Source organism: Cotesia typhae, unplaced genomic scaffold, assembly GCF_013202065.1.
Source record: "Cotesia typhae breed Kobodo isofemale line unplaced genomic scaffold, CoteBio_Ctyphae contig_44, whole genome shotgun sequence".
NCBI classification, from domain to species: Eukaryota; Metazoa; Arthropoda; class Insecta; order Hymenoptera; family Braconidae; genus Cotesia; species Cotesia typhae.
The window spans coordinates 2,613,885-2,635,993 of record NW_027423753.1 but is presented as its reverse complement, the minus strand read 5'-3'; the positions used below and the strand labels follow the sequence as shown (position 1 = coordinate 2,635,993).

The window sequence follows — 22,109 nt, the reverse complement described above, 5'->3', positions numbered from 1 at the left end:
AACATAAGTGGGTGCTGGATGAAATATAACTGGAAATCAATGCTCGACGAAACGTGATGCGGAGATTCGCTGAAAGTTTATGAATTATTCGATGTGCTATGAGTAAACGGAATAGCGGAAAAAGTGAGAAAGAAGAAGAAGGAGGAATGGAAGATAAGAATAGAAACAAATTTTTATCGAAATATTTTTCACGTAAAGTCGAATGCTTGAGATTTGCGTTCCTTGAAGTAGAATCTTCGTCTTCCTGTTTCGATTCACTTCTTGCAATACACAGTACAGCCCATAGATATATTTCTCAGCAGGTTCGAGTGAGCTCTTCGATTTGGTATTGAAAATATCTCAGCGGCGGCCGAGAGCGAGAAAAGACTAAAAAGTTAAATATAAATATACTAAAAGTGCAGAATAGGTGAAGATGCTGAGACGAGAGCTCACAACTTTTATAAAAGAATTTTACCAAGTTTTCTCTCTTCTTCTACTCCCCCTTTACCGGTTCAAAAATCTGAGTCACAGTTCCGGAAACGCGAGATGCGGGACCGTGAAATCTTGTCTCTTAGACCGTTTGACGTCTTCGGCACAAAGCATTTCCATATTACGAATCGTGCGCCTCTTCACCTTACCTTTTTATTCACATGGATTTTTATTTCACACTCTCGGTATCATTTTTGCATGGTCTCTTTCTATTCTGGTGACTCTTTACAATCAGTAAAAGCACAAAGACTGATATTTATGAACGGTCAGTATATAAGGGAATTATCAATTTCTGAGAGTACCCGCACGCGGATCAAAGCTGGGAACACACGTAATATTTAACAGATCCTATTGGGCGTTCAACAGGACCTTTTATTATCTGCCCTGGGTCAGTATATTACATCGCACACTATTTGCTATAGCAATAGTATCATAGCCACAGAAATTCAAGCACGAGCATATTGTCCAGAATGAATAGCTTCCTTTGAATATTTAAAGTGACATTCAAATAAGTTATTCGCCAGCATAAAGCATCATCACTATTATTGTATGCCTCCGTGATAAATGTGTGGTATATTACCAGACTTTAGTGGTAACAAATGTTTGTACCAATTAAGGGAAATAGGTCACTAAAAACTTCCCAAGCTTTTTGAACCTAACTAGAAGCATTTTTAAAAAACTCCCCCTTTGCAGACTGAATAATTAAACCGAGATTTCCGATTCGTAGCATCCAATCCAGACAATGGAACTTTTTAAACAGAAGAAGCGAGTCTAAATCCCGTCAGCAAAAGACTGAGTCACGACAATGAAGCTTACATGTGGCGACGTGCTGCGAGGGAGATAAGAGCACCATCAATGTGTGTGCACGCGTGAGTACTTGATCTATTGGATATACGCAGAATTTTCTTTGGTTGTAGTTGGTAGTGTTTCTATTCCTGGATGCTGGATGATGGTGCTGGTGCTTCTGGACTCGGTTTAGGTTCGCATCTGCGTCACTGGGGATTCCATAGCACACTTAAAAGATTTAGGCTTGTATTGTACACGGAAGGGGAAGGAAGAAGGGAGCTCCTTTGACAATGGGTAAGTGTGCCGAGGAAACGAGGGGAGCCCTTACAATGGTGGAACGTGAAACGGTACGCGCGAAGAGGCATTATGCCACACATAACACTGGAAGAGGAGTCAGGTTTGCCAAGCTACAAGGACAAAAAAGACTCAGTTAACCGCACTCTCCACTCACAATATCGTGGCAATATCACAGGGACCTCCATAACCATACTTATAACCATATACATGTATATTATATACATATACATATACGTGTATATCCAGCTGAGAAATTCAATACTGAAGAAGGCACAAACTCTTCCATACAATTCCCCTTCGCTCCATCCAGCGTACAAAGTACACAGTACGGTGCAGCCAGAGTACGCGACTGCTCTTACAACAGACGAGTAAAGTCAATGACCGACTCATTCACGATTTCTCTCTCCCTGAGGCTGGTTGTGCTGCTATATACAAACCAGTCGCGCTTACAGGTGACGAGAAATAATGAAATATAGTCACTATACAATCAGATGTACTATTACACTCCTTTGTTTTCATTTTTAACTATTGTCATTCCATTACTAAATCTTTTCTGTCTTTTATGCTATTAAAATTTCAATGATTTCACTGAAAACGCTTTGCTTCAAGTCAAGTATTTGTATACCTGCTAGGAAATTCTTTTGTAATGCCTGGGTTCTGAGTATTTAAAATCCCTACTGCAGGTTGTCCATTATATTAAACAGGCGACGCTTTGTATGAGTGCCTAAGACTCGTTTTTGAAATTGAACCGCTTATCCTTAATATATTAGCAATAAGCCATAACAAACAAAAACCCTTCTATCATTATCAATCTTCTATGCATAAATGATGGCACAAATCAGGGACAGCCAAAGTTTTCACGTATTCCCAGGGGATCCCTGCTCTAGCAATTTTGATGCTAAGTTGTTAAACTAATTATCCGATGAACGCGAGTCAATAGACTGCACCGTTAAAGTGAGAGTTGTTGCCTTGGCATGTGGTTTCTTACCGCTGTTATTAAAAATAAGTGTTTCAACTTAGCTTCTTATGCCTTGTAACTTGTATTAATATAATCTGACGAGTGGTTTCATTCAATACCAGTATCAGGTGCGCTATTGTATTTTTTCTTTAGTGCCCCACGAGTCTGACTCATGGTAAATATTACTGAAGCCGCAGGTGCTCACCTGAAATAAGAGAACCCTACACCCGTTTTACCCATATAACTTACTAATGCTTTCAAATACACATCCAGCTAATACTCTTTTCAGTCATATCACTTCATTCCTCTATTTATCAAGACCCAAATGGAATATTTGCATTTCAATGAAAATTTCCTTCAGATTGGTTAAATAATAAATTATTTTCTTGCTTAAAATTTTTTAATACTACTTATTCATTTATTTTTTATTATTACGGCCCAACAGCCATGGGTCAATGACGGATCACTTGATTAAATACAAATACATATTCTATTAATTCAAAAAAAATTTCTTGAATTAAAGAAAAAAATTTTTTTGAATAAAATCAAGGTGTTCTTGGATTTATTGCAGTTAACACATAACTTATCTTGAATGATTCTAACATATCCGGTCACTCTAAGCAGGTACTTGAGATTATTCTTTAATACCTGGCAACATTGAGTCTTCTATGCATAAAAAAGAAACAAAACTGCCGAATCCGAGTTAAAACCCGGGTGATCGGGCCGAAGATTGGGAACAGGTATCTCAAATTGTGAACGAACGGGGAATTTGTTATGAAACAAAGGCAGGGGAGTTTTGATATTTTCAGGACGTGGCAACATCGCTGGCCGGTGGGAATCTGATCCTGTTACCTTAGTCTCTTGTTGCCTTTCTTGAACACAGTAAACCGTAGCAAAAGATACCGAAGATGTAGTAGAATATGAACCCTCTACCCACTTATTTCCTTCTACCTCATACATATATTTGATGCGTTGAAGTAGAAGAGAGTCTATTCTTCTCAGGCTAGCTTGGAATGGTGATAATCTCTACACGCACCTTACTGGAGTTATATTGGGAATATATGTGGTTGTGTGGATAGGCATCCAAGCAAATACAAGAGGGAAAAGCTAACGCTATCTGTCACTTGATATCCCATTCTCTTGCGGTGCACTCAAAGTCACCCTATGTTATAACCATCCAGACACCATGACGGGCACTTAGCCTACTTTTTATGTTACACATGTTATTCTTCAGTACACATACAGACACATACTTATGCTGGATATATTAGTGAGAGATAACATAAGACTGTTTTCGTGCGTCAGACTCTTACTTTTAATGCCTATGTCTGCTGATATCGTTGGCAATCAAAATCACTAATAATGGTTGATCAAAATAGTCTGTTCAAGTATTTACATTACCGATCAAACATTAGATATATTTGATTTTGTTTATTCTTTGGCAAATAGTGGACAATAAGGGTTCTAATTCACTTACTGAGATTTTTGATTTCCAGCTTTGAAAATTGATCACAATAGTTATTGGGTTGGGTCAAATTTCAGAAAATCAATTTTTCATCTTTCCACGTTTTGAAACTCAAAATTGAACAATGCTTTCAAAAGATATCACAATTTTTAAATCATCAAAAAAAAAAAAACTCTTCTGAAACAAGCTCAGATTTGAGTTCTGAAATTTTTGATAAATTTCTACATTCTATCATTTTTTGAATATAAATAATTGATTTTAATATGAATGAACAAGTTTGTTTTCTTTCCCAACCTATATACAGATAAATTATTAATATATATGGGTTACTATGTTTAAACATCGTATATTTTTGTAAGAGAAATAAATGAATTTTTTTTTTTTTAGTAACAACTATCAAGAAAATGAAATTAGCCGACATTTCAAAATTTTTGGAAATTTTTTTTTGAGAAAATTTCACTTAAAAAATTAAAGAAAAAATTGTCACATGTAAAAATCTTGAAAAAATATAAGTGCAATTTTTTTTTAGTTGTAATTTAATTAATAAAAAAAATAAAAAATTTTTAGACATCTGCTAACTTCAATTTCATCAACTATCGATGGAGATAATAGTGTCCCAGTTTGTGAATTAACGATGTAATCGCTCAGTAAATGATGTGTGTTGGAGGTTGGTTGTCTGTAATTGGTTGAAGATATAGAAAAAAAATATATCCGAGATATTAAAAGTATCAGTAAGGTCTTAAATGTGTGACGAAATGGTGTAGCAATTAAACACAGAATAGAGGTGTGAGTGCAAGCGTGTGATGTCTTGTATGTAAGAGGATGAATATTATCAGAGGCATGATCAGCAGAAAGGCAGAGTACTCTTGATACAACATATATCTAAATGGTTGTACGCAATATATCAAATGAGGTATCTTATCTAGAGTTGTTAGCTCGTATAAGTAGATACTGCGTTTATGGTCTAGAAAATGTGTAGTGATTTGCTAGGATATGTATGACTGATTGCTGTAGCTTTGCGTTTGAACCTTGCAAACAACAGAACCTTGCAAAGTCTCATGTATAATTGGAGAATGGCACATAGATCTATGCGGGAGCGAATAGGAAAATCACAACACCACCACCACCACCACCACCTAGACAATCTATTGGCAGTATTAGATAGGATGTGAGTGTGTGGAACAACCGGGTGTCTCCTCCCCTATTCTCCCGTCGAAAATATCTCTTCGAATTATGCCCCGGAGATATCGCTTGAGGTAAATTATCCGGTCTGGCTTAGATAGTCACGTACGGGCTTTGGCTCGGCTCGTGATAAATTTCGTTTATCGAGACCTCCCTGTACCGTTTGTTCTCTACTCACCGGGTTCGGTGCAGTATAACCACTATTCGATGTTCGATCGCAAAGACCTTATTAGATATCCTGCCTCGTTACATTCCTGGATTTGTAATGAAGGGTTATGTTGTACGCTATAAGCTATAATAATATTATAGAATAAAAGAAATTTCGAAAATCCAAAAATAGACGACTCATAATGTGAATTGAACTTTAAAAAAAAAACTACATTGTACTGCTAATTTATAAAGAAAATTGGAAGAGAAGAAATTTCATTTTTATAACAATAAAAACAGCGGCATTAAAAATCGTGCAGAAAATTTAAAAAAAGTTTCTAAACTTCAACTGGCCTAATGTAATTTTATCCAGAAGACGTTCAGAATAGATTTGTCGCCTGATATATAGAGAAAAATTAATGTGTCTATAGATGATTACGTTTCCGTTAAACTTTGTGCAGAAAGCAAGTAACCATTTGATAAAATTTAGAAGCGAAAATCTCCGGGGGTGACGTTTGACGCTTTGGGAATCAGAGACAGGATCGATTAATCGATTGGTACAGATATTTTGTGATGCAACCAAAGGGGTTAATCCCTCTGGGACGCGGGCAAATATAAGGATCTAGTATTCGAAGGTGACGAGAATAAAGAAAATCTAAAGAGAGAAATAAACGGACAAAGAATACGAATAAAATGTGGATTTAAATAGAAACAGAAAATCATATCAGATCGATTTTAGACGTTTTAAATAAACGGTGACGTTTGAATGTTTAATTTCATACTCGAAATAATCAATAGACCGTGTTGTTTCACATAAATGACGTCATCCAGCGTGAGTTGGTTTCTCTGGTTACAGCAACAGCTCAGATTTAGAAAGGCCAAGCGGCCAAAAGTTTACTGAAATGGAATTCTCGGGTGATGACATCACCAATGTTTACATCAGCAGTGTGACGACTGGGTCAAGATGAAGGGAATTTCCGTGAGGTAATAATTGGTGTTTGATCGACTGAATCAACAACGTTATCTCGATATTAAGTATGATAAACAATTCAAATGAAAATCATGATTGTGTTGATTTGGGTTCTCTTGCCTTATTTTGGGTTTTAAAGTCATGATTCGACGAGGAAACGGCTAACTGGGGCATGATCGATGACCCCAGTTCGATAGGACTAGTTGGCTCCGCACATGCTACTCGTGGGAAATATATCTATCATGATTTAACGTGTACTGGTGACCAATACTAATTGGCGTTGAAAACGATCCAGGAAATTCTCGGTAGCGGTGATGGTGATGGTTACCTGAAACACCAGCAAATACTCTTGACGAACTGAATCAATATAATATCTATAATCTGATCCTATATGTGCCTTCTAAATATCTATAGCGCAGAGCACAGACACAGACGATAGTTGGTTTAATTCTCGAGAAACTCTGTGCGGCACACACTGGATAGAAGCAGAGCCGATACGAAACTTGGAAACTGATTTAGCGTTCACTGACGAAGACTAATTACATTTGTCAAGTGGAAATGAATGTCGAACAAAATGATCAAGACGTCTTCGCTATTCATTTCGAAACTGCTGAGTGTTAAGCTTAATTATATTTACAAATAAATAAAGTTTGCACTTTTATTTAAACTTTTGTTTTTAAAAGTTATTTTCTTTAAACTGTTTACGTCTTAGATCTCGGGTCTTACGTCTTGTCATTTTTAATCTTTTGGACAGAGTAGTCCTGATAAGAAGACGCTAATTAGCTTGATTAAGATAGTGCCAGGAGTTTAAATAACAACAAGAGCTCTGTTCCGTTTAACGTTTTACTCTTTCCGTTTACTCACTTCTACTGGGTTAAGTATTTTCGCAAATTTAAATTATTCCTCTCTGCTCTTACATCAACGAGTCGAGCTATCTGAACGCTGACCCGGTTCAGTTCTGGTAAAAATAGCCTTCCTACAATGTAGATAAGAGTACCATTTCACTAATACGGTGAAAAAAACTAGTTGATTCAAGAATACTGATCAAGGTTGACTTAAAAACAATTTTCTTGGTTTGGATTTACGGAAAAAATCGATATGTATGCTTTTCATAAATGAAAATATTATTATACATACTTATATCGGTTTTATTATATATATTTTTTACATGCATCATATGTAGAAATTTAATATTTTCTCCTATGTCTTGCGTATACATGAAAAAAATTATATGTGAAAATTACAGAAATGGTTATGGAGAAATTAAATCGATAAATAATAATTTTTTTATAAAAAACAATGTTAAATTCACAAAAATGAATCTCTAAAAATAGCATATACAGAAAAAGATTAAAAACATTTTTTTGTAATTTTCACAGAACTTTTTTTGTCGACTTTAGATTCAAAAATTTTCATATATCTATCAACATGTGAAAGAACAAGATGACACTGGATATCATCACAAATTATACTTAGTGATATCTGTAGTGAAAAAAAATTTCTAGATAGTAGCCAGTATAATCCAGATTATACTGGGTAATATCTGGATTATACTCATTGTAATCTGGATTATACTAGCTACTATCTGAAATTTTTTTTCACTCAGTATAATCTGGGATAATATACAGTGTCATCTTGTTCTTTCCGTGCAGACAAAAATATTTCTTTTAAATCGAGTAATGTTTTTTTTTTTTTTTTTATTAGTGCATAAAATACAAATAGTTCATTTATCAGAGCAACTAATAAGAAAACACCAAACCCAATTGTAAGTTTAATAAAAAATAGATTACAGCAATATATTCGGGTGGTTTGAGTCTGGAAAGTTACTTAGACACGCCGGCAAGGATAAGAGTTGTAAATGCAGAAACTTTGAGTAGCTAATAGTAGCTCAGGTGAAGTTTTCCACTTGCCAATGGTAACAGGACAAATTTTCCAAGAGTCGCGCTGTTAAACGAGTGTTAAGATATTAAATTGGAGCTTCGGGGAGGGGAAAAGTTCCCAAAAGAGAGAAGGATGATTGAAGATAGAGATAGAGATGAAGATGAAGAGACGAAAGCAAAAGAGGACGAATAGAAGCCGCACAGGAGTACTATTCGGCAAGTCTTCCTCCAACTAATTATGGAGTTGAGTGCAACCTTAGCCGACAGCAATTGATTTAAGACTTCAGCAACAGCTGTGCGGTGGATGCGAAATTGGACGAGAAATTTCCTGAGCTTTACTAGCTTCTAGTCTCTAGCTCCTTCAGCTTCGGCTTCAACTTCACTTCATTTTACTCAACTATTTTCTTATGCGCGAGCTACGTTTCTTCGTTACTCAGGATATTGTTTTTCAGACAAGACTGCAGACCAGAAATGAAAGGTGGATGCAGATCAACTTACTTCTTAATTAGAGTCTTAGTCACTGTCTGTATCTTGATATCTTAATCGTGATGATGTGGTGGAGAGTAAAAGATGATATCGGTTATATTCTTACCTGGAACAAAAAAGAATCGTCAGATTAGCATTAATATTGCCTGAAAGTGGAGCTTATGATAGATAAACCTACACAAAAAGGGTTAACTTAAGCCTAGAAAATTTTTGTCTTGAAAAATTTGTTCTTAGACTAAAAAAGATTTTTTTCTTAATTTTTTTAAATTGATAAAATTTTTAATCTTAAATTTTGAATCTTTTAAAAATATTTAGATATATTTTGTGTTTAAGTGTTGGACATTGTAATTGATAAAAATTTTTGTTTTTAAAATACAATGAAGGGAGAAATAAGAAAAGCGACAAACTAGCTGTAGGTTTGTCTCCTTTTAGTCCTTGTTGTCGCTCTCGTATTGATTTCGTTGCGGTAAGTGTAACGATGTACGTGTGAGTGTTGGTGTGGCCAGAGAATTCGTATTTTGGTTTAGTTAGGATGGGAAAACTACCGGATAGGAGACAAGAACTACAGGAGAAAAAAAAAATAAAAAGAAGAGAGCTAGTTGAATAGAATATAGAATGTATATGTAGAGAATGTTCAGAGCTGTACTATTGGATACATAGAAAAAGAGGAGATATGTGACCGAATTTAGTAACGACATAGACAAGTGTAGAATGTAGGATGGAGGATGTAGAAGAGGTTATAATACAGGAATAGGAATCACCGGCAAGTGTTATATACGTAAAGTACCGACCGGTTGTATCATCGATCCGATTGAATTTATTGTTGGGCTTAACAACGATTCCACCTAAAAGATTTATTGCCAAACTATTCTGCGGTAAAATAGCTAAGTTAACAATTCTGTTCTTTCATTCTATTCCAATACCGAAAACAATAAAAAAATGTAATATAATAAAATAAAACGGTTGCGAAAAGCATTTCCAATAAGACAAACAGACAAATGTTACCAACCAGATTTATATTTTTTGGTTGGTGTGAAAATTTTAGTCTGAATTGTGGGTTTAAGGCAGAATCATGCAAGCGAAAAGCCTTTATGATCTCGTGCTGTCTCATGGGGATGCGCTTGTGAGTAATGTGGCAACTTTTATGCACTACGTAAATCACTTTGTTCCGTAATTGTAAAATTAATATTTATAAGTCAACGTCCTCGAAAAAATACCCATCAGCAATTATTCAGCTTTGGAAATTGAAATTATTTCGGTGTGATTCATACAGATAATAATTTTTGTTTAGCCAAGTGATGTGAAAATTGAAATTTATACAAAAAAAAATTTTAAGGGTTTTCCTTTTGGATAGAAAATGATTCTAGAGGCTTAAAGTCAGAATCAATTGAAGTTAACTAAACGGCATTGTCAAAAATTTAACCAAAACTGATTCTCGGTTTGATTAAAATTAAACTGAACAGTCTTTGAAGTAGTGCATCAGATCTTGAAGCATTAATCTCCAACAAGATGTTTATTAGCAGCTCAATTATAAACTCTTGAGAAGACTTTAATCTAAACATGAATAGAGGTGAGACGAAAGGTATGTTTAAAGATAAAGATGAAACACAAGACTGATTCAGTGGTAATTATCAAGTGAAGTTTGAGTTTAAAGTTGGTAAAACTATCTTAGGGCTTGCATACGACTGCTCATCAGGAGTTATTATCAATAGAGGAGCGACTAACTTGATAACAAGTATTAGAGATGCCAGTTCGTTTAGTACATAACTGTGGTAGCACACGGGATGTTACAATTAGCCCGGCATCACTACTTGGATCTAAAATGAGTAGGAAGCTGGTGGAGTTTACCACATTTGTAGGTGGACAGATGGGCTACGTGACAATACGGGCAAATGATACTCTCTGTGTGTGTGTGTGTGTGTGTGTGTGTTGAAATTTCTCGTTTGTGTAGCGTCGTTCTTCTCTACGAATAGTAGAGTGACAAAGCTAAAAATGCCGCGTTTAATCTCGCAAGCGGACGGTAGTGTATTATCTCAACTCTGGTTATGACTCTGATTATGATGGTACATCAAATAAAATGAAGCCGAGTAATTATAATTAGTCTTAAGTAAAATTAAACAAAAGTTATTTATGAGTTAATAACGGATTAGGTTGTGTAAATGTAAATTAATATCTAAATCTCGTGTAAATCTTGGGATTGTAGATGTTGATGTTAATGTGAGGTAATGAATTAAAGGTCACCATGGGAAATTGCATTTACAAATTACTTCGAAATTTTCACGCATTGAGAACAACGTAGAGTTACTCTAGCAGAAGTAGAATAAGAGCAAAATGCTCGCTGGTGTTTGACGTAGTCAAGCTCAAGCATGCGAAAACCGGATCAGGGTCGGGTTTTTTTCTACCAACCGGAAATTATGAAACGGCATTTACTTGCCGCATTTCCGCGAGTGTCACGTTCGAATTCCATTTTAAACCTGATTCAACTTCCGGGATTCGCTTAAAAGGGGACCAATCGGCTTATGGATATTCATAACTTCACAACCTACAGGGTTAACAGGGATAACTTAATAAATTTAAGGGTTCATACCTTTTCGAGTAATTTGATTATTTGAATAATTTTTATATTTATTTTTTGTCTGAAGAATGAAAAATACGAAAAAAAAAAAAAAATGGGATACTTTTTTGGAGAAAATTTTATTTTTAAAAAAAAAAGTGTCATTAATTTTTTATATCTTCAATTCTTAATTCGTGATTTTAAAGTGAAATTTTTTTAAGATTTTGGAAATTTGAACAGCTCTGATTTTAAGACACTTTGTAATTTCACTAACTCTGAAAGTAATAGACCAATTGATCTAATTTTTGTAATTTTGCTTAGTATCTTAATCGTTACATACCGAGAAAAAAAAACAAAGCTCAAATCCGAATTTTTTAATTAAAATTAACGATAATATTTGTCATACAATTTACTGGATACATTTATGAATTATATGAACTTGAAATTCTAAATGTGGCCAAAGGATGCTAAATAAAGAAAATTTTAACAAGAATCAATCTTGAAGAAAACAAAAGTCTCTATAAAAAAGATTTTTGATGATTTTTTCATATTTTATCCATAATTTGAATATAAAGTTTCATAAGTTAGACAGTATTTAAAAATTCTCACTTAAAAAGGCCAATGAATTTTTATCAATTCAGTTATCAGCGCTAAATTGGTATTTAGTAAATACTGAAGAATGAGTTAACTCGTTAAAGTGAATTAAATGTTTTACTGCCTTGTTTGGCCCTGATAAACAAAGCTTTTTATAGCTCGTATCTTATCAGCATTTTTCTTCCGTCATTCTTCATACAATTACTAAAATAAAGTGTGTAATGTCGTTGACTAAATTTAAAAAAATTACTGAGGCATTTAATTATTTCTCAATTAGTCATTATTCATCATCATGATCATATATTATCATCAGTCATTCGCGATAGCATAAAATATAAATAAAAAATGTGAGGAAGTTAAAATTGAATGTTTGGAATGAGTAAGCCATCTTCCGGCGCAGTCATCATTGCAATATAAATGACTAATATGTATATACATATTGTTTGATATATCAACTGATCAATGTCAATTTGCGCAGCTGATGATTCATCAAAACTGCAGTATAATAACTCGGTTACGCTGTTAAATATGAAATAACGTGCGGATTTTTGAGCGCGTGGAGGGTTTTCAGAAAGAGCACGTGGCAATTTTGAAAGTTCGTGCTGAAGGATGAGTAGAGAAGAGAAGTGTACAACAGAGTGGAACAGAGAATACAGTAGAGTAGTCGTAGAGCCGAGTAATTCAATTTATAATTGAGGGAAAACTGGCCGTCAGAGCGTGGTGCCATTGCGTCTAGCCAGGAGTCTGTTGGCCCCGACTCCGTACGGGTCATTAATATGTCGGCATATCGACCGTCTGCCAATCCCTCTATATCTATCCCTGCTACCAGCTCATCCTCCAGCCCCAACTCTAACCCCCAACCCATCTACACCCTTCGCCAGTCATTAGAAAATACTCTTTGAGTTCATCCCATTCACTGGCACTGCATTCCTCATAGTTTTCATGCTTTTCTACGCTTTTCTTTTTTTTTTTCCGTCTTTTTTTTTCTATTCATCCAACATTCATTTTTATTTCAGATCTATAAATCTCTCGAGTAATTTTTGTACAACTACAACTCCACACACATACCGTGTGAAATGAAATCGGTCGATAAATTGTGAAGTTTTGGATTGTTCGAAATTTAAGCAGGTTTTAAACTTTTGATTATTTTTTCTGGATACTTTTGATGGATTGATCCTCCTTAATTCAATATTTTAATTTTACGTTGTCAAAAATTGAAAATTTTTATAAAAAATAAAAGTTTGATCGAATTTAAAAGCCAATCGGTCAAATCCTTTCAAAGATATATTATCACGAGTTTCAAAATTGGGATAAAAATTTTCTAAAAAAAAAATTGATTTGAATAAATTATAAAATTTTTGACTTCGAAAAAGTCTAAAATCGACTAACTGGAACGTTATCATGCTTATTGAGCTCGAAAATGACAAAAACTTTTAGGAACAGCCTGTTCAAAATAGAATTGATTAATTATGAACCTATAGCCAAATCCAATTTTAATATCGAAAGTTCAAATTGTACCCAAGCTCCCCTACTTATTTCTAATGCTCATTGCATTTTCCTAATACCCTAACATTCACCCCATATATAAATTCTTTATTCTTTCTCTCAGCACGAATATTTCATCAAAAATAAATTTATTCCATTTCCATGGATCCCAAAACCATTAAGATGACATTGACCAGTTGAAATATATATATAAATTTTCGGACGAGAGTTGAGTAAGGATCAAGGACTTAAGCGATGATGGTTTGGACCCTATCGTCGTTTTAACACCTACCTTCTTCCATTATATAACTAGAGCATATATTCTGGACAAACAAGTGTCTATAAAATATGCGCACGCACGCAAAGCACGTGCACCTAATCCACAAAGTTTTCGTCATATTTAAAGTTTTAGTCGGTTGGGTACAATCTGGTGGCTGGTTTAACATACACTGAGCAGTCCATCCATGTAATCTAAAGTAGAATTTCTTGGCGATTCTCTTAGCATGAACTCTATTGATTGTTAGTATTATATATTAGTATTATACAAGTCATCTATCTTAAATCCAAACTTCCATCAACACGGAGCAACTTCTATGAATGATGAACACAGTCGCTTAGTATCCAAACAAAGTAGTCCATAATCTAAGCTCTATCCAATGATGCTAGTAATGATAATGATAACGATAATGGTAATGGCAAGGTCTAAGCTCAATTGCTTTACAATTCAATTGAGTAAATCGATGGAAATTTTTTTCCGTTTCGCTCAACAACCAGCCAGCAGACGGTCATCACATCAGGTTTGTATGGTACGACGGTATGGTAGTTTTAGTGCCGAGAGACAGCAGACTCCAGAGGCAAGACTGAAGAGTAAGACGAAGAAAATGGGCATACAATGGTTCCCATCCCCTTCGCTTTCAGCAGCCAGCATCGCTCGTCAAGAGTGCTCTCGCATACTAGTCGCTCGATTGCTCTTCCTCCGAATACGGTGATGCAAGGTTTCCTCTGTTTTTTACCCCTATATTTCTGGATAAGAGACAAGAGACGAGAGACAAGAAAAGGGAGGATAAGAGTAATTCTTACGGTCCACGATATTCACCTTAAGAAAGACAAGAATCACTAACTGATGCTCTTACAGCTGCTGTTCCATTCACCGATTCGTTGAAAGCCTATTTTATCGAGTCGTTGCTTTCGCAAGTTGAAGCAACATAACGAGTCTGACGTTTTTTCAATCGATAGAGATGAAGATCCAATTAGCAATGGTAATGCGAGAATCAGCCAGTTCTGTTCAAGGTATAAAAGTATACCTTGGTGATGTAATGATGAATATACATCCAGATCTACCAAATCTAAATCTACATGAAGGTATAATCCGGCGAAAATTGCTCCCTTGCATCCATTAACGTTGATATAGATCCATTACGGATTACCAGCTTAATCGGGTGACCATGCCCTTCGGGTACAACCCACCTTAGCCCTTAGACTCCTATACACGATCAACAAAGCCCAGTCTAGGTAGGACCAAGTAACCAGCATAGGACCTATAAGCCCTCGGTACATTAACGTCTAGTTGATATATACTTTGTTGGCTTTTAATATTTTTCCGTGTCGTATCCGGAGACACTTGGCTCACGTTTCCCCAGTTAGTGTTAGTACCGGGCTGGGGTTTCCATAGAGACCAAGTACCAAGTCTGGTCTCCTTTCGCGATGCGAAACAACCTCCAACTCCAACTTGGTAACTTTAATAAAGAGAGACAAGAGCCAGAGTTACACACAAGAGGCATTTGCCTTTTCCATTTGACAAAGAGACTAAATCAGTTAGGTAAACTTCCAGTCACGACACTTCCTACCGCTGGCGCTGGGTGTAAACGCTTCCAAGCTTCGCCATCAGACTAACTGGGCCCTACCAAAATGGAAACTCCATGTACGACACATTGTACCTACCCATCTATCTTTCTTCAGGCAGTTTCTCGGAAGGAGTCTTGGTTCCTGAGTAGTTCTCGCTCACTAATATTGGACTGCACTTCACGCACACCTTAGTTCACCGGATCCAAGCCTTGTTCTCGGATTGCACACCCAACAACACTAAATCATGTAAACATTCTGTAATTCACATGCAGACTTCATCCAGCGACACCGGTACATTCAAATAGAGTTTAAACGCTACCTAACCCTAAGTCAAACGAGCATTTAAACTTCCAAGTACAAGCTTATCACGTTTTACCGAATTTGCGTCACATTCACCAAAAGTTTCGTATACACCTATGACATTGTTTCGCAACAAAACGACGGAACATAACTCACAGCATTCAGGGCTTTTGGTATGAACTTAAATCCTGAATTTATGTGCTTCTTAATTGCCCATACGTCCATGTAAAATTTTCAATACGTTTTGATTTCATAATTGACCATATCAAGAGATTGAAATTTAGACTCACCGAACATTCCCGGCTTTTTTTCTCTCTTTGCAAACTTGTACCTTCCAAATAAAGCATCACAAACACAGGAAGGTAGAATTGGTGGGCAAGCGTCGCGCATAGTAAGCACTCGCCGTGCACAATAGCCCAACATACCCAGCACTCAACACTCGCTAGCGGTTATTTTGAACGGTCACAATACACAGCCCCTTGTTTCTCTTCTCATCTTCCATCTTCCATCCCCCGTCTCCCATCCTCCATCCTATTTTCTAACAACCCACAACCTCGAACCTCCACCCCAGCAACCTACAAACTATTTCATCTCAAACACCCGCTGGGTAATCGCAGAGAGTAGCAAAGAAGCCCTATATGTTGCTCACCAGGACGAAGGCTGCATACAGGACATAGGTACAGAGAAGTAACCCACGTTTACGTGTCCACGCTCTCGTCCATTCTCCTTCTAATTTGCTAAGCCGGGCCTCCCGAGACCGGACAGCTCCTATCCTGCGGCTGGACCCGTCTGAGCCTTCATTATTCTCCCATTGTAACCGTGTCCTGAGACCCCTCTGGGACGTAAATCATGGCTGCCGAGCTGAAACTGAGAATATATCCCTTTATCTATCGCTCCAACGCCACATCTAGCTGTTGTTGCTTTTTCTCCTCTCGCTCTTAAGTATAAGTCTGCTCCTGGTCATGCTCCTGCTCCTGGTGCTTTATATTTAGCTCCTGCTTCTACTTTTGGTGCTTTAGCCACCGCACTACTCTACTTCATACAGATAAATTATATTCCTTCTGAATTTATGTACTCTGGGTTAAATAAAAATTGATCTTCCACACTAATTCCAGTTATTTTAATCAGGGGATCTGCTTCCAGGATTGGATGAATTGAATTGATTCGATTTTGTTTGATTTGATTAGATTGTTGCAATTGTCATTCATATAGAGATGGTCAACGATATTTAACCAAGATCACGTATGATACAAGAGCCTGCCGATGCTCTAGCTTCCAAGGTTGGCACGAAATGAGAGGGAGGTGTCAGGAAGTAGCCGAGTGATTGATAGAACATATCGGAGATTCGATCACCAATACCGCTTGGAAGACGAAAAGGGATGAGAGATAGAGGATGGAGAATTGAGGATCGTAGTAATAGCTGTATAAGTAGAGTATTGAGGATACCAGTGAGATGCACTAGCTGAGGGTGGTGAGCCGGTAGATGTACAAAGCATAGAGCTTACATTCGATTGGAGAAGCTGTATTGATACTCGAGTTCCATAATCAGACAGACAAGATGATAAATCTGAGACTAGACTGAGATGTCCGACATAAATTTGGTTTGAGCGAATCTATTTTCCGCCTACACTTACTACTACTCTCTACGTTTATGCGTATCCGTATCATATCAGGATTTGTGATGTAATATAAGGTAGAAAGGAAGAGTCCTGAGGATATATTTCATCTTCGGGCGCCATCGGAAGCTTGATTTTTATAAATTATGGATATTGGATAAATGTATTCTGGGGTATAGAATATTTTATGCTTTTTTGAATATATATTGAGAATTTTGATGCCTTGAAGGAAATCAAAAAATTTTTTTGGAACATCAAAAATGTCACTCCTTATTGGCAAGTAGAATATCTTTTAACTAAATTTAGAATCAGGCTCCAGTATGAAAATACTAAAATACAGATTGTAGATGGGGAATCAATTGTTGACACAGAAAAAGAACAGCATTTAAAATAGGAACTGAAAGTTTGTGAACTATGAACTACACGAACTTTTAGACGCTAAAGTTATAAGTGCAAATGTCAGAGCTATATACATAAATTCAAAGATGAGGATGTACGATGTGAGTTGATAATGTGAAAATAAATCGTCTTCTTGAAGTTTTTCCGAGCCGATCGAATAAGTGTATATACAACCTGCTGTCCCCTTTCTGCTCTGAGGGTGCAGGGTGCTGCTGCTCAGTGCAATATCTGCGGGGTTAATGACAATGTATAATGTTGTATACAGCACTCTGTACTCCATGCACTATGCTGTACTATAGCTCCATGGTATAGTATTTCTTAGAACAGGTATATAACTTTATAGTGCGGTGTATATATGAATATAAATAGCTCGGTACATGTGAGTATAACCGAGGATCATAACCCTGATGCATTCTATACACCCGCATACATGTATGCTTGCATGTATTTTTAGATAATATAGAGGCTACACAACTTACCAATTGGATTGTGTCAAGTATTATCAATGGGTATCCATAAACTTTCTGCCCTTAGTCATAATATTATGTGGCGATATGTATTAAGTATTCCTGTGCAAAAGCATGTATGTACAATGTACAATATTTATCACTGTTACAACTCGGAGAAGAATTTTCATATATTGGAATCGAGTCATATTAAGTCAGATATATGGCTTGATATGCCGAATTTTATTGGATCTCATAAAGAAAATGTCGTAGATAAAAAAATTGATTTAATTGAAAAAAAATTTTTTTGAACTGAAAATAATATTTTGAAGAACTTAAATTCTTTAAATCGAGTTGAAAAATTTTTTGACTAAAAAATTATTTTCCTGATTCTTTACAGAATAATTTCGTTTTTAATCAAGTATCTTTTTTGGACGTAATAATAAATTAGAAATGATCAAATTACAATGAAAACTACTGATACTCTAAATCTTCTAACAGGTTATGGGCCCAGGTCGTAAAACAATCTAGAATAAAATTAATCGTATTTAATTATTTCGAGGAAAACAAAATTCATTTTTCTAAATAATTATCAAAACATACAAATTTCTAAAATTCAACGAAGAATTTTTTGCAAAAAATACCATCTAGCATTTTCGACTAGTATTTCCTTCAAAATCATAAAGCATCTGGTTAATTACACATTAAGTAATGTGTAAAGGGTGTGAAACAAAAAAAAAAAAAAGGTATCGTGTGACGATAAAAACCGTATTATAAATTTAGCTCGTTAAACGGTTTGAAGAAAAATAGCTCAATAAAACAAAATATAATATTTATTGTAACACATGTTGCCGTAAATGGTGTAGCTGGTCATGTACACGGGCAGCATGTATCGAGTAGAAGCATAAGAGCATTAAGTGACGTGGATATAAGCTCACTTCTTTCGAATTGCGTCGTCACTAATCCGTTTGCTCGTAAATCGACTCCGTTCATTGTTCAATTCCAGAGCAAGAGGGATGAAATGAAACCGATAAAAACAGACCAAGAGAGAAGAAAGCAAGTTAATACTCGGACCTTTTATTTATTTTTTTCATTTCATCCCCAACGGCATTTCTTCCTTTATTTCTTCAGGGCTTTAAAATCAATCTCTTCTGCACCTCTTGCTCCTGCTTCCGTTTCTGCTCCTGTCGATAAACAATACCACACATCTTGGAGCCTTTTTATTGGTTAATTTTGCTGTTCCTTTAGATTACCTCGAATCCTTTTACTTGTTAAATCCTATCACACGATCGATCAATCCTCTGATGACATTTTAGTTACTTGGAACTCGGAACAGTTTTATCGCCAGTTGTATCTTTGAAATTTGTTGTGCGTTAATAACGGTCTGGAGAAGTTAACTGAGAAGTTAATTATTCAGGACCCCAAGTTTTGAATTATAAAAAGCAGCCCGTTAAAAATAAAATTATTTGCCAGCGTTGTTAATTTAGCCTCCATAGATGTTGTATAATACATGAGTGAGACAACAATGTGTAAATTAAACACCGAGTCATAAGGAAGAAACGCAGACATTGTATGACAAGAGGCCTACGACCTCTACAACCAGCTTTCACTCGGTGTCTCTGTGTCTGCTAGCTGATTTCTGTTTAGAAACTGTGTCACTTCAATAGCCTCGAGCTACTCATGCTATTTAGCAACTAAACACTCGGACATTTTTTGTTTTTACTGCCGTTATTTACATATCGTTTAAGTATTAATATGGTCCAGAGGAAGAGCACTTTCTTCATCCGTAATAAAATTTTCTAACATGGTTAATTATTATACTAGATTATACTAGGCGTGATATAGATTAATCTGGTCATTTATGGTCATATTTGAATTCATATGAGAAATTTTCATCATATTTAATTATTTTCATGCACTATCTAGAAAATTTGTTCATCATTTGCTGATTTCCAAGGTGATTAATAAAAATTATATTATTTTAGAACTAAATACCTTGAACTTAACTCTCTAGTAGGGAGAAGATTTAGCTACCATGCGCTACCTGTCGGAAAATTTTAAAACTATCTTTAAAAAAATATTTTTAAACTTTGAAATTTTATATCACGTCCTACAAACAACGTACCGGAAAGTAAGATACATATTTTTTGTAAAAAATTGAACGCTCTACAAAAAAGGTCTCTTATGATTTGTCGATAAATTTACTTTTTTACAGGATATTCAAGTTTAAACTAAATTGTCAATTTTTGGCGAAATTATGATATATAATTTTTTTTTTTTTTTTTTTACCAAACATAGCTTGATATGGTCATACATATTCACCCTTGTAAATCGACCACATCGAAAAATTTTTTCACGGTAAAAGAATTCGGCTAAAGTATAGTAACTGGTATTTATAGAATAGAACAATTTCCAGCGTTTTGAACATAGGTACGAGCATGAATGCGGTGACTGGGATATTTAACTTCGTCGGTTCTCTCGGCGCCATAGAACGCAGCAAAAGGAAAAGAGGTGATGAAAAAGGGGCAAAAAGTGAACAGCCAACTAAAAAGTTTCAGATCGCTACAGTAATCCTCGGGTAACGCGCGATAAGTCTTCTTAAGTCTAGCTTTAAGAAATATCCAAAGAAGCGCTGAGGGAGGCTGCGAGGAGATATATGTCACAATGACTCATCCGTTTAGCTGGAAACTGTTCACAACCGAATAACGAATCGTGGGTAACTGGGCATCGAAAATTTAACCAGTCGAAAACTTTCTGGGACGCACTGCCAGTTTAGTTACCGTGGATATAAATGTTACATAAATTGTATAAATTATACTCAAATAGTTCAACATCAACCATGGAGACAATTTTGGTCGTATTTGGAGCCAGGGCCAGATCTGGATCTTCAAAGTTGCTCACCTGAAACATAAAACAACATAAATTAATTAGCGTGTGAAGTTTTGTGGAAACTCGTGTTATATGAATATGTGAATGATGTCAAGGATGTGTTAGCGGCGAACAGCGTTAATGTTTTATTTCTCTCTTTCAACAATTCTTTAGTTTTGCACCAGTAGATGTGCACACATTGTATATTTATATACATAGTACATTGTATATAACACTACACCGACAACGATAAATCGCACGGCTGATAACCGAGCTGATAAGATCGCAAAAACGAATGACATCCCGGTGATTACCGTGGGTGTCACGATACACGCGAGCTATTTCAGTTACTCTATACAATACACTAGTGCTTTAAAGCAACTACACCATGAGCTCATATGTACACGTGAAAATAAAGTACCGAGGATCGAATGACAGTGTTGTAAAGCTTGAATTTTGTAAATCGAAAAATCTATCGACGTTGTACTACAAGGAATTTGTTTTAAAAAATACCTATAACATTTGTTTGCTTCAAAATGATTAAGTACAATTATTTTATGACTGGGTCTATAACTTTTATTCCTTTGATTCTGTTCTTGAATTTCCTGACTTAATTAAAACTCAACACTTCAAACCAGGAGAAAAAAATTCACTATAATATATTTTGTTGAAAATGATGATCAATTATTGATAACCCGAGTAAAAAAAAATGAACTTGGATGAGTTTGAATTAATTGTTTTGGTATAGCAGTTAAGTTCATTCAAGTTAATTTTTTTTAACTTGGGTAAGTAAATTTTCCTCAGTTTGATATTTCTACAAAGATCAAATTCTAGCAGCAACAACATATTTCTTTCAGATACTTTATTTATGATAGATATCTTCTTCAGTTATTTATCTATCAGCAATAATTCCACTTGACATCCTAAGCGAATTATCAATCAACAACGATAATATATACGAATTGTGGCATTTTTTTTTTTATTTTTTACGATAATACGGTCTACTCGGAGTCAACTACTCAGAGTGTGGTGTGCCAATTCCAGAAATAAATGATTACCTAACATGAAATTTATCCACAGTCATTGTCGGATAGCTAAAAAATGATTAATGAAACTGTATTGAGTTCGAGTGGTGAGTAAAAAAAGGTAAACGAATAGAAGCGAAGCAGTTACGAAGAGGAGAACGGCAACAAATGGACCGATAGGGTGATAGGGCTCCTACCAGACCAGAGTTTAACTGAACCGGTTCTCAGTAAGTGGAACGCGCTGGATCCTGCCCTCCCAACACATATGTATTGAACACACTATCCCAATAACTAACTATAAACGTGAGCGCCGCTGCTGTTGTGTTATGTATTAGAAT

General features: G+C 35.6%; 1 protein-coding gene across 3 annotated transcripts in view; it reads right to left on the bottom strand.

The window, feature by feature from the left end:
- LOC141529080 (Krueppel-like factor 6) overlaps positions 1-22,109 on the bottom strand; it is a 166,608-nt gene that overhangs the window by 83,765 nt on the left and 60,734 nt on the right. The window contains exon 1 of one of the 3 annotated variants that reach the window (XM_074245456.1): positions 16,067-16,088. The exons of the other annotated variants lie outside the window; for them this stretch is intronic. The gene's annotated coding sequence lies outside the window, so the exon portion shown is untranslated. Of the gene's footprint in view, positions 1-16,066; positions 16,089-22,109 lie in introns of those variants that run through there. 3 annotated transcript variants of the gene reach the window in all.